The sequence below is a fragment of the Hypanus sabinus genome, chromosome 5, assembly GCF_030144855.1.
Source record: "Hypanus sabinus isolate sHypSab1 chromosome 5, sHypSab1.hap1, whole genome shotgun sequence".
In the NCBI taxonomy this organism is placed as follows: Eukaryota; Metazoa; Chordata; class Chondrichthyes; order Myliobatiformes; family Dasyatidae; genus Hypanus; species Hypanus sabinus.
Genome location: NC_082710.1, coordinates 36,187,798 through 36,200,989, shown reverse-complemented (window position 1 = coordinate 36,200,989; position 13,192 = coordinate 36,187,798). Strand labels below are relative to the sequence as shown.

General features: G+C 39.4%; 1 protein-coding gene and 1 long non-coding RNA gene across 2 annotated transcripts in view; one reads left to right on the top strand and one right to left on the bottom strand.

Moving 5' to 3' along the window:
- Nucleotides 1-13,192, bottom strand: part of pcsk5b (proprotein convertase subtilisin/kexin type 5b) — a 319,262-nt gene that overhangs the window by 96,050 nt on the left and 210,020 nt on the right. The window lies entirely within an intron of this gene.
- LOC132394059 (uncharacterized) overlaps nucleotides 1-13,192 on the top strand; it is a 61,664-nt gene that overhangs the window by 22,116 nt on the left and 26,356 nt on the right. Inside the window, exon 2 of the long non-coding RNA XR_009512155.1 lies at nucleotides 11,833-11,924. This is a non-coding gene — a long non-coding RNA (uncharacterized LOC132394059). The remainder of the gene's footprint in view (nucleotides 1-11,832; nucleotides 11,925-13,192) is intronic.

Here is a 13,192-nt window from a genome sequence, read left to right as displayed (position 1 = left end):
AGTCCCACTCAATTTTGCAGAGGTTATAACCATCCATTACAATTACCTTGTTTTAACCCCATTCCATTATCTTTCCTGCATATTTACTCACTTAGCACCTGCTGGCTATGGGTAGGCCTATCATTTAACCTCATCATAGTGATCACACTTCTCTTATTCCTAAATTCTACCTTTATGGCTTTGTTGAAAGAGCCTTCCTGGATATCTTCACAATGCAGCTATGACATTCTCCCTCACCAGTAATGCAAATACGCAATCTGTTTTACATATCCCTGCCATATCAGAAACATCTACACCCTACAGCACTGAGCTGCCAATTCAGCCCTTCTCTCAGCCAAGTTTTTGTAATTGCTACAATAACCCAGGGCCTAAGCTCATCTGCCTTATCTTTTATACCCCTTGCATAAAAAGGATAGTTTCCTTCATCATTCCTGCCATGTTCATTATCCTGGCCTTGTCCATTGTTCCTATTAGACTTATTTGACTTAACTTTACCTTTTCTTCTTCAATCACCTCTGTTGATCCAGTTCCCAAACCCCTGCTAAACTAGAATTAGCAGCTAGGAAATAGTTCTACTCAGGAGGGTTTAAACTACTTTTGAATCAATATTTATCATTTTTGTCCATTAGGCAAAAAAGGACAATCATTCATGGTTGCTCTTTATGAATAACAGGATCGTCTGAGGATTCATACACTTAATGAACAATAGGATCTCCTCTTCAATTGTTGAAAGCTACCAAAATGTAACTAATAGTGAACAATATTTGTTAAATTGATACATCAAACAGCAGTAAAAATAATCACCTGGATTATTCAATAAGGTGCTTCCAGAATGCTGGGTATTACAAATCTACCCTAGTAAAGCTGTCACCTCTGCTTCACTTAGAGAATAAATTGCCATTTCCTGGCTTTTTGCCTATGTGCTGTTTATTTGGCCATTTCAACTTATATATTCACATAGAACAGCAAAAATAGTGAAATATAATTGATCCCAGGGAAGATGAACCAAAAAGTCAAAGTAATCAAATTGGAAAGTAATTTTTCTACCTCACTCCAAACCCAGGACAAGAAATACTCTGCCCAAAGTAGATTACTATGTGAGCTCAGGCTTCTCTTGTGGAGTGCAAGAGGATGAGAGGTGAATTGATAGAGGGGTATTAGATGATAAGCATACGATAAGAGGCATAGAATGGACAGCCAGTGACTTTTTCCCCAGGCTGGAGTAGCTAATACAAACAGGCATAACTTTAAAGTGATAGGAACAAAGTATGGGGGAGGGTGTCAGAGATGGTTCTTTTCATATATAGAGTGGTGGGTGTGTGGAATGTTCTGCCAAGGATGGTGGTAGAGGCAGATACAATAGGAACATTTAAGACACTCTTAGGTAGGCACATAGACAAAAGGAAGAGAGAAGCTAGAATGTGAAGACCAGAAGAATGGGAAAGGAAGACAAGGGAGAGTGCGTTACCTGAAATTGGAAAGTTCAGTTTTCATAGCCCCAGATTATAGGCTTCCCAAGTGGAATACGAGGAGTTGTTCATCTAGTTTGCTTTCGGCCTCATCATAGCACCAGATAAGACCAAGGACAGACATTTCTGTGTGGCACTGGAAAGGGGAACTGAAATAACATGCAGTCAGAAGCCCAAGATGGTCATTGTGGAGAGAGTGCAAGTACTCCACAAAACAAAGTTATATCCTATCTACTGACTCACCGCTTAGCTTTGATTAAGAAATAAACAAATGTTCAAAAAATGTCATCAAGTTGCTCTTATAAAATGATCTACAGGTATCTACAAGTCAACGCTAACGTGCACCAACACTCCAAATGCTCACAGGTAATGTACATGTTCTGGCGAAAGGGCTACAATTTTTTTAAATTTAGCAGAAGCAGAGATTACTCTAAAGGTACCTCCAAGCCCTTTCTGAAAACCTAAGTTAAACATTTTCAACTGATTTATATAATTAAAAAATGGCAAAAAAATCAATAAATTTAACATTGGTTTGGGATGTGTTATATTTAAATATATTCTTTCAAAATCTGATTAGTTAAAGATAAATAAAATATTCTTCATCCAGACCAATAAAGAGATTAATTACAGGGAAGTAACCACCTATATTCATCCATTATTATTCTGGAGTTATTCTGAAATATTTGAAACAGTCCAACCATGCCAAATGCATTTCTTTAGAGTAATGTGGGCAAATTCAGACGTAGTCCTCTCCACAAATACAGCTATCACAATTTGTCTAGTATGTTATCCAAGAGGCAATGGTTCTGGAGAGCAACCTATTCAGCATTACTCAACCATGCTCCAATTCCATATAGACTTTTCATGTGCAGTTTCTAGTTAATAATCAGGAACAGGGATCTTGACAGATTTTAGACCACAAGATATAGGAGCAGAATTGGGCCATTTGGGCCATCAAGTCTGCTCCACCATTTCATCATGGCTGATCCATTTTTCCTCTCAGTCTCAATGTTCTGCCTTCTCCCTGTATCCCTTCATGCCCAAATTAATCAAGAATCTATCAATATCTCACTTAAATATACCCAATGACTTGGCTTCCACAGGCGCCTTCTCAAGGTCACTATTGTGCTGACAAATAAATATTGACCTTGATTTATTCTGTGGACGGTACTAAAATTCATTTTATTAAACTTGTGAAAGTGGTAAGCAAAACTGGATAAAAGTAATTAGGAACAAACATTAGTTTGAAAAAAACTGCTTGAAAGTTACTTTTAGTCATCAATCCTTAGGAAAGGATCACTTTTGGTTATCTTCATAAATACAGAATGTCCAGGCCAGCAAAGTGAACATGGTGACATGAAAATGGAGTCAATAATAGAACAAATTATGTCTTAATTGGTAGCACCATCACTTCCAAGTGTGAAGCCATGGCTTTAAGTTTTCTCCCTGAAACATGTCAATGCAAAGCAGACTGAAATATTAACTTGACAGAGGTGACATCTTCCAGTTGAGATAGTAAATGGAAGCACTACCTTTGTTTTCTCAGCTGGACACAAGATTCTATTGTGCTGCTTCAGCCAAGAGCATGGGTTGATCATTGTTTACTGCTTATTTATTACAAAAATAGATTTTCTGGCCTATGTCACATTGTTGTACATTTAAGCTGGCTGCACCAGCTCAATTAATCACCATATTATTTCCTTCAATGGTACCACGTCAAAAGCTTGGCAATGATAGTAAAATGCTTTTGATTGAATCCAGACAGGAAAAGGCAAAGGCAATATACACCATAGTTGCAAATATTCCTTTGTAAAATAATCCAGGTTATGCCTTCCTGAAGGTCACTGGAAAATCAATTAGGTTTTATGACAATTCAACAACTGCATTATGCCTTTATTGATAAATAGATATTTTAAAATAAATTCTAACTTAATAGGATTTCAACTCAACACCAAATTTAGTTTTCACAACAGCAAAACTATTTTGCAACTAAATATTGACTTAACCTGGCATGTAGCAATCGCACACATATTACTCTGCAGCCCAACATCCATTGGGAAATCTCCAGTCCTAATTTGTTAAGAGGTTCATGATGAGCCTGGATCCTTTTTTTTTGCATGCATAAATTTCTCCAAAATTATGTCAACCCCCTGCAACATACAAAATTTATTATCTGCAATGAAATTTTCAAACTCAGTTGTCAGAACAAACAGCTCATATTTATTCGGAGAGCACTGAGTTTTATTGGATTTTTCTCTGCTTTTTGTGAATCGAATACGGTATTCATGATGATTGAATCAGTGGACTAACTATTGAAGCAGCATAGCTAGAAATTTAGCTAGTTCTGGAACACGTCTTCGAGGGTGTTATCTGATTCACTTTTCTGAATTAGGTTGACACTGCCAAATGGTTATTGTTATATGAGGCAAATTGAATTGGTCCACTTTTGTCTACCCCCAAAACCATGTATTTTGAAGAGCCATTATCCAAACTGCCTTCTTTGTCTTTACTGGGAACAGCAAGTTCAGTAATAACCTCACATGTGCTTTGACTACTTTGCCTGTGAAAGTCATGGGCACAGCAGGATCAGCTGCTCTGCCAAATCAAGGATCAACATTGTTCAACATACTGCACATTAACATGTATTAGGATTTTGTGCTGGTGTATTGATGCATATGCATCGCCACCATTTTAAGAGCATTCAGCTCCAGGTTGTGATGGCACAGAGACACTCCATTCTCAACTGAATCTCTCAATTTAAATGATGACCATTAACTGTTGTGTTAAGGTCATTCAAGCTCCAAACTCAAGAGAAAAATAATTTATCCAAGTTTATTTTTGGCCCAGAGAGACAAGCAAAGTGATTGTGGGCAACGTAGGCTCCATCAACATGCAACTAGTCAGATACTCCATTTGAGTCCTTAAATTAATTCCCTGCCAAAAGCACTTGCATGTAACCTTGGAACCATATCCCATGGGCGCAAGGAACTCCTGCAAGATTTGATCTTCAATACACTTCGGGCTCTTTTGATTCCCTGAGAGAGAACGTGAACAACTTGCCAACCCAACTGCCTCACCAACCCCTCCAGACCGCCTCGCCATCCAACTCCATCACTAAACACTGCAATATCTAATCATTCAGCAGTAAAGCATCTTTGCAGGCATCCAGAAACCAATTAAAGTCACCTCATATGACTATAACCATCTGGCAGCATTGGCTCAATTAAGAAAATTGAATCAGACAGCACTCCTACAGAACCATCCACATCTCTAGCTAAGTTGCTTCAGTAGTTAGACCAGTGACTAAATCATCATGAATATCCTATTCACTAAAAGGAGTAAACAAATATAAATCAGCCAGCTTAAAACCATTAGTAATGAGCAATGTGATGTAAGGTGTCATTAACAGTCCACTTACCAATGGCTCGATCATTGATCAACACACAGGTTAGAGGAACTCAGCGGGTCAGGCAGAATCTACAGGTGGAAATGGAATTCATCTCAGTGCTGCCCCATCCACGGAGGTACTCCAGCAGTTTTGCACGCTGCTCTAGCATCTGTGGTCTGGTGCGTTACCACTTGCTCACTGACGTCCATTATGGATTTCACCACAATCACTCCGTTTCAGACATGGTCATAGCCTTTGTATACACGTGGACAAGAGATGAATCCCGGAGGTAAGAGGAGTTACTCCTCTTGACATCAAGACAATGCTTGATCGTGTGTAGACTCAAGGAGCCCTGATAAACTGAAGCAAATAGACATGGAAGAAATGCATGGGGTGATAATTTGCATATAGGATGATTATGGTTGCTGGATATCACTCATTCTGCTCTTGGACATCACTGCAGGAGCTCCTCAGGGCATTGTCCTAAGACCAATAATATGTGATTTTTTTCAGTATCCTATCATTTTAAATACAGAGTGCTGATATCAGCTGATGACTACACAATAGTTAACTCCTAGAAGCTGGAGCCAGCCCTGGGTTTAAAGGACTATGTATGTGCATGGTTGGGAGGGAGGAATAGGGCTTATTTTTGCTACTGTTGTTCATTGCTTTGTATTCTGTGTTGTTCTGCTGAGCATTGTGGGTGTAACTCTGCCTTCACCGGAATGTGTGGTGACACTTGTGGGCTGTTTCTGCAACCCCTTGGGGAGCATTGATTGTTACTGCAAACAACGCATTTTGCTTTACATTTTGATGTACGTGTGACAAACCGGAGTCTTGAATCATTTGCAGCTCCGCAGTAAACCACAGTTGCACATTGCAACACCAGGACACCTTCATATATGGGCTGATAAAGTGCTAGGTATCAATCATTCTGCATAAAAAGGCAGAATGGTCATCAACTGCCCTTGATGATTAATGAATACACTATCCCAGAGTCCTTCACCATCCTTGGTCTCATCATTAACCGGAAACTAAACCAAGCTATCACGTCAATACTGCAGCTACTGGAGCAGCCTGCAGGCTGAGATTTAGAGGGTCAGTGATCCACTGTCTAATACGCCAGGGTTTTCCATTCTCTGCAAGTCACAATCAGTAGCGTGATGGAATTCTCTCTACTTGCCTAGATGAAGGCAGCATTAACTCTGGTTCAGCACCATCCAAGACAAAGCAGCTTGATTGATTGATACCTCAGCACATCCAGTACCCAAACCAATCATTATATCCAGTACCAGTGCAATCGCAGCTGCAGTGTTGCCATTTGCAAATTCCACTGCAGTTCCTTACTAGGGCTATTCATACAACACCTCCCAAACCTACAACCTCTGTTATTGACAAGAAGGGCTTCAGATGCATGGGAATATCAGTGCCTGCATGCTGCTCCAAGTTGCACTTCACCCTAAATCAGAAATATGTTGATGTTCTACCGACATCATTCCAATAAGCTCTGGAACTTCTACCCATCAGCATGGTGAGGTGCAGCTGTTCAAGTACTACAATCTCAAGGGGAATTAGGGTTAAGACTAAATGTTGGCCATCACAATGTCACCCATGCAGGATCTTGGAAAAAAAGTGGTCCTGACTAAGCCAGCTTCACAGATCTCATGCTGGACTAATTGCCAGCAACTGAGAGAATATTCAATGCACTAAGTGAGTGCTACACAAACTAATGCCAGCTTCAGCAGAGTGTTCCATGGAAACCCAACTAGCTTGGATGAAAAGCAGTACGCAAGATATTAATATGTTGCTTACACAAGCCGTGTTAGACCAAATCAAATTAAAGGAGAGCACCGTCTTTAAATTAGTTTACATGACATTGATGTTGATGGATAAACTAGAGTAAATGCAAGCAGGCTTTTATCATCAGGTTGAGAGAGATTAGAACTGGAGGTCAAAGGTTAAGGGTGAAAAGTGAAATATTTCAGTGGCACCTGAGGGTGAGCTTCCTCAGTCAGATGCCAGTGCAAGGGTAAAACAAGCTGCCAGCACAAGTGGAGGATGTGGATTTGATTGTAACATTTAAGAGAAGTTTGAATAAGTAGATGGACAGGAGGGATATGGAGGGCTATGGTCCAATTGTCTGGTACCTGTGACCTGCAGAATAAAAGTTTGGCATGCAGTAGCTGGGCCAAAGGGCCTGGCTCTGTGCTGTTGTGTTCTATAATTCACTTAAGTTCGTAAATGAACTGCATGCATTTTCAAAACAGTTCAGGGTTTCATGCACATCATTAAGACTGGCTTTTCAATCAGTTCCCAGATTCATCTAATTTCTTAAATTTCCCCCATTGAGAGGATGAGATTTCAACCATGATTTCAAATCAATAGCTCTGTAATAGCTCACTACATCACCGGGCTACACACCTTCACTTTTAGGAATTACTATTCCTGATCCCTGAATTATAATGCAATTAGTATTACCATAATTCTACCAACATTGAAAATACCTTGCATATTATCAACCACTAATGATTAAATAAAGAGTTTCACTAGCCTAGATCAATAGTTCATTGAAAAACCTAAACATAATGGATCACTTTCCTCTGGAATTCCCTCACGACAACATGCAAGAACAATAACCTACACAATTTGTTTCAATAGCTGAAGCAAGATAATGTTCTCCTGAAACAGGCTAAAGCACGGGAACAAAATTACTAGGCGTGATCACCACCAATATTTTGTCTGCGTTCAAACATATAGGAGTCATAGCCAGGGAACCACCTACTTCCTCAAGAGGTTAAAGGAATTCAGCATGGCTGTGTTTCCCCTCACTATTTTTTATAGGTGCACACAGAAAGTATCCTGTCTAGATGCAGTACACTTTAGGAAAGGCAGCTGCTCTGACCAAGACTGCAGACAGATGGGGACACATATCTCAGCGTATCACAGAAACCACCCTTCCCTCCAAAGACTCTTCCCACACTTTTCATAGACTTGGTTTTAAAAACAAACATAATCAAAGACCCTACCCAACTCATTGTTTCTCTTCTATCCCCTTCATCAGAAAGGAGCTTGAAAGCATGTGACATCACGCTCAAGGACAGCTTCTATCCTGCTGTTTTAAGACTAGTGAATGGTCCCCTTGTATATAAAAATGGACTCGACTTCACAATCTACATCATTATGGCCTTGCACTTTATTGCTTACTGCTCAAATGCACAGCCAGATCCAACTCAAACCATATCATCAAGTTCACGGATGATATAACAGTGGTTGGCTCATCAACGATGATAATGAGTTGACATTCAGATAGTACGTAGACAGGCAAGTCAAATGGTGTGAGAACAACCCGAGTCTCAATGTGGACAAGACAAAAGAGAAGATGGTGGACTTCAGGAAGCCAGAGGATGACCAATTTCCACTGCACATCAAAGGTTCTGCCATGGAGAAAGTGAAGATCACGAAGTTCCTTTGGGTACATAATAATGTATGATCTACCTTGGACCCAATAACACCTCCACATTTCTCAAGAAAGCTGAGCAAACTCTACACTTTTGAGGAGATTGGGGTATGTAAGGCTCAATCTACAAGAGCACTATTGAATGTGCCCTGCCTGGTTGCATCATTGTGTGGTATGGAAGCTGCAAGACACTGGACAGCAAGATCCCATAGAGGATGGTGAAAACCGGAGAGTGGATCACTGAGGTCTACCTTTCCTTATTTGTGACATACACTGGGAGCATTGTATACGAAGGGCCCTAAGCGTTGTTGAGGAACTCTACCACCCATCCGACAAACTCTTTGACCCACTACCATCAAGAAGGTGGTATGGGAGCACAAGACAAAGACTGCCAGACTGGGCTTCTTCTCTCAGGCTGTGATACTAATGAATACCCTGCCACTACTCGAGGTCTTGTCACTAAGATAGCAAGCTGTTTACATGTGCAGCACACCACATGCATGTGGATTTTTTTTCTTTTTACTTAACTGATTAATGGTAATGTTTGGGTTTATGTACTGTGTGATATATACAGAATGTTTTGTGGTTGCACTATGGTCCAAAGGAATGTTGTTTCTTTTAGATGTATATTTATAAGTCAGATGAGAAACATGAATTGCCATTTTTGTGACTATAACACGTACTCTGCATTCTGTAATTCCTTTTCTCTTGTACAGATGGGTTGAAATGATCTGTATGGACAACATGCAAAATAAAAGTTTTTTTCTCAGTTACCTTGGTACACCGAAATAATAAACCAATTTATTACAGAACATAAATTTCATTTCCCAAAGATTCCAATATGGAAACAGCAGAAAACCATGAAACATCGAGAAATCTGAGCAGAATTATCTTTCTTTTCTTATAATTTTTCATGGTCATCGTGAAAAGACAGTAACAGAAAATTATTGGTTGGGAGCAATAATGGCAACAATAAGAGTTTGAGGACAAGGTTACTCATAGAGGTGATAAATTATACTGTATCACCAAGATAATCCTTGAGCATGGCTACAGAGAAATCAGTTTGAAAACTGGATAAACTCTTTCTACCATTGCTTTTCCTTTGAATACATTTAATTTCATATTTGTAGGAACTAAAGTGAGGTACTGGAACAATCTAGTAGCTACTGAGGAAAATTGTCAAAGAAGCTTATTAAATAAAGTAAAAATAATGACAACTGGAGGTCTAAAGAGCTGAAAAAGCAGAGAAAGGTGGTACAAATAGAAAAGATTCTGCAAATACTGGAAAGCCAGAGCAACACACAAAATACTGGAGGAACTCAGCAGGTCAGCAGCACCGATGGAAATGAATAAGCAGTCGACGTTTCAGGCTGAATTCCTTCATCAGGACCGGAAAGCAAGGGGGAAGATACCAGAATACAAAGGGGGAAGGAGGGGAAACTACGACAAAGTAAAAAAAAACAATCGATGCTGTCAGAAGCAGGCAGCAATGGAAATAAGAATGAAGTTATCCAATGGTTAAGGAAATGGATTAATTATTACATCTCAATAGAAACATGATGGAAGTGCTATCAGATACTTGCCAGTCACATATTCCAAAAGAGAGGAATAAACAAAATATGTAAATTAATTAACTTGAACAGAGGATTTATTGTGATCAAAGTTGAATCTTTATAAACCATAAGGTGTGATAAAATTAATAGTCACAGGAAATTAATCAGGATTAAACAGGAATAACTGTCATGAATTTGTGGGAGGCCAATCATTTTTCAGAGTTTATCAAAGGAATAAATGCTGACTTTTACACTAGATAGTATCACATTTACTGATAATAAATATTTGAGCCAATGGAAATAAAAACAAATACTGTTTAACAATTGATGGTAAATCTTTTTTTTTAAAAAGAAACAGAACAGCACAAAGGTTCAGATAAAGCAATAGGTACAGCAACTTAAACAAAAAGATCCAGATTTCTGCTTACTGACATCACCCTGTGAAGTGTCATTCATTACTAGGAAAAATCAATTATCTCTTCATGTATTCAATTGATTTTCAAAGTAATTGAGAACTGAAAATATCACTTCGAATGGGAGAAGTAGTAAATTAGAATAACTTTTATGAATTTCTTCTGAGCGGAAATTCAAGGCATTAGTTTTATAGAATCATTGACATTCTGTAATGGCAATGGTATCAAGCAATTAGCTATTTTAAAGATTATAAAGAACTGAATACTCATACAAGACAAAATAAGAATCTGGTAGACAATGTTAAATATTAAAATCTAGATTATGAAATATTCTAAAATTACAATACATGCACATGAACTATTTAATGATTTATTCAAATACAGTGCAGGGTAGGCCCTTCCAGCCCTTTGATCTGCACCGCCCAGCCATCCTGCAATTTAAACTTAGCCTAGTCACAGGACAACTCCCAATGAGCAATTAACCTACCAACTGGCACGTCTTTGGACTGTGGGAGGAAACAGGATCACCTGGAGGAAACCTATGCGGTCACGGGGAGAATGTACAAACTCCTTACAGGCAGTGGCAGGAGTTGAACCCCAGTCCCCTGTACTGTAAAACATTGTGCTAACTACTATGCTACCATGCCAACCAGCTGGTTGAATTGGAGTCATTTATTTGGCTCCAAGCACTGGAATTAGCATTTCCCAGAGACGAGCTGTGCCCAATCAAGAGGACATCACACAACTTTTGGAACTGAGTGGTTTTAAATTCCTCACTGGAATTACAATTTTTCAAAACATCAACATAACAACAGTACCTGTCAAAGCAGATAGTAAGTATAAGAGTCCAACGCCTGGAGGAAAAAAAATGAACTGAGCTAAACAGTAGCTAACCTGTGTGAGTGTAAAGTAGTTTAAAAAAAAAACGAGTAACACTGGACTTTACAATCATTGATAAACATTAGTTTCGATCTCAAAGTTGCCCTCAACAATGATAATCTCTATAGCATGGCCCACTTTACCTGAGTTTGGTCGTGTCCATACATTGGCCCCAAGGATTTTCTCATATATAGCCAAAAACTAAAACACAACTTTTTCAAAAAGCAAACACGAGGAAATCTGCAGATGCTGGAAATTCAAACAACACACACAAAATGCTGGTGGAACACAGCAGGCCAGGCAGCATCTATAGGGAGCAGCGCCGTCGATGTTTCGGGCCGATACCCTTCATGACGAAGGCTCTCTGCCCGAAACGTCGACGGTGCTTCTCCCTACAGATGCTGCCTGGCCTGCTGTGTTCCACCAGCATTTTGTGTATTTTTCAAAAAACTAACAGTTTACACCTTTTTTTAAAAACAGAGCACTGTGAAATTGAAATCTACACAAAGCCATGTGGAATATAAATCAAAAAATTCAAAATTTTATGTATTTTTCATTGAATTATGAGAGAAATATAATTTATAGATGCACAAATTATTTTTTTCTCTTCAATGCATGGTAATTATTGCTTAAAATGCCTCACAAAAAACATGCATAATGTTTTTTATTCCAGATTTTGGAACCTGGAGTTACGAACTGCTGGAAGAACTCAGCAGGTCAAGTCGCACCTGTGGGGAGAGAGGAATTGTTGTTGGATCAGATTGGGTAATTGTTACTTCATTACAGCTTGAATTTTAATATCCACCTACGCATTTACAATTGCTCAATGTGCCTAGTGTTTACAGTTCTGTATTATTCTGGAAGCTTCTTGGGTGTCTTGATTAGGGGCTAACAGTTTGGTCAACTATCTACAAATTTGAATGTAATGTCTGTTATCTATGGTATAAGAACAGAGCATGCTGGCTTGCCATCTTTTCTTTCCTGCCATTGCTACTCCCTATTTACAATTCTTTTGTTTTCTTAGTGCTTAATAACATGATTGTGAAGCAAGTTTTATACCTAATTCTTGTCTCCTGAAAGAGCCTCAGATCAAAAACAGAATTAAACAGGGAGGAGGAGGAGGAGAAGAGTGATGAGACAAGGGCCGGTGAGTGAGTAGTGGACTGGGGAAGGCTGAAGGATGATGGAAAGATTGAGTTGGTGAGGGGATTGGGAACTGGAGTGGAATTGGGAGTCATGCAACTTGGTAATAGAGGCAGAGATGGTGCTAGGTATGGCAATGGAAGAGTGAAAGTAAAGACAACAGGAGGTAAGCATAAAAACACAAAGGCTACAAATGCTGGGAAGTAAGGAAGATTGAAATGGAAACCATTATGAGAGAAGCGAAGGGCAGATGAACTAGAAACAGATGGAAGAGGGAGGAGCTGGTAGGTAGGTTGATAGAACTAGAAGTGGGAAGCAGGAGAAAATGGGCCACGTGGGGATAAAGTGTTGTTTCTCAGGTTTGTATTTGGCGCCCCTGGCATGTCATCTTCTATATTGGCGGGACCAAACTCAGACCAGGTGATTAATTTGCAGAGCACTTATATTCTACCCACAGTCGACATCTTGAGATCCCGTTGCAAGCCTGTTCAATTCCCCTTCCTGCTACCACATAGAACTTATCCATCCTCAGCCTTCTCTACTGCCAAGTTGAGACCCACTGCAAATTTCAACAACTTCATATTCCACCTGTCTATGGACACAGGATTTTCAAATAATGTTCACGTACCTCTATCTTTCTCTTATTCCAATCCTCCTATAGTTCTATCCCCCCTTCCCACAATCCTAACCCCTCCAACTGCCCCATCACTGATTTAGTCCCCTTCCCCCTCCTGAATCCATTCACCTACTGACCACACATTCAACAATGGCTCCTCTGCTCCTCCATCTGACTCTGGGTCACCTGCTGTTCACATCAACCTTAATGATTCCAGTTATCACTTTCCTAATAAAGTTCCAGGATTGATAGCCATGCGTTTCTATTTTTCACC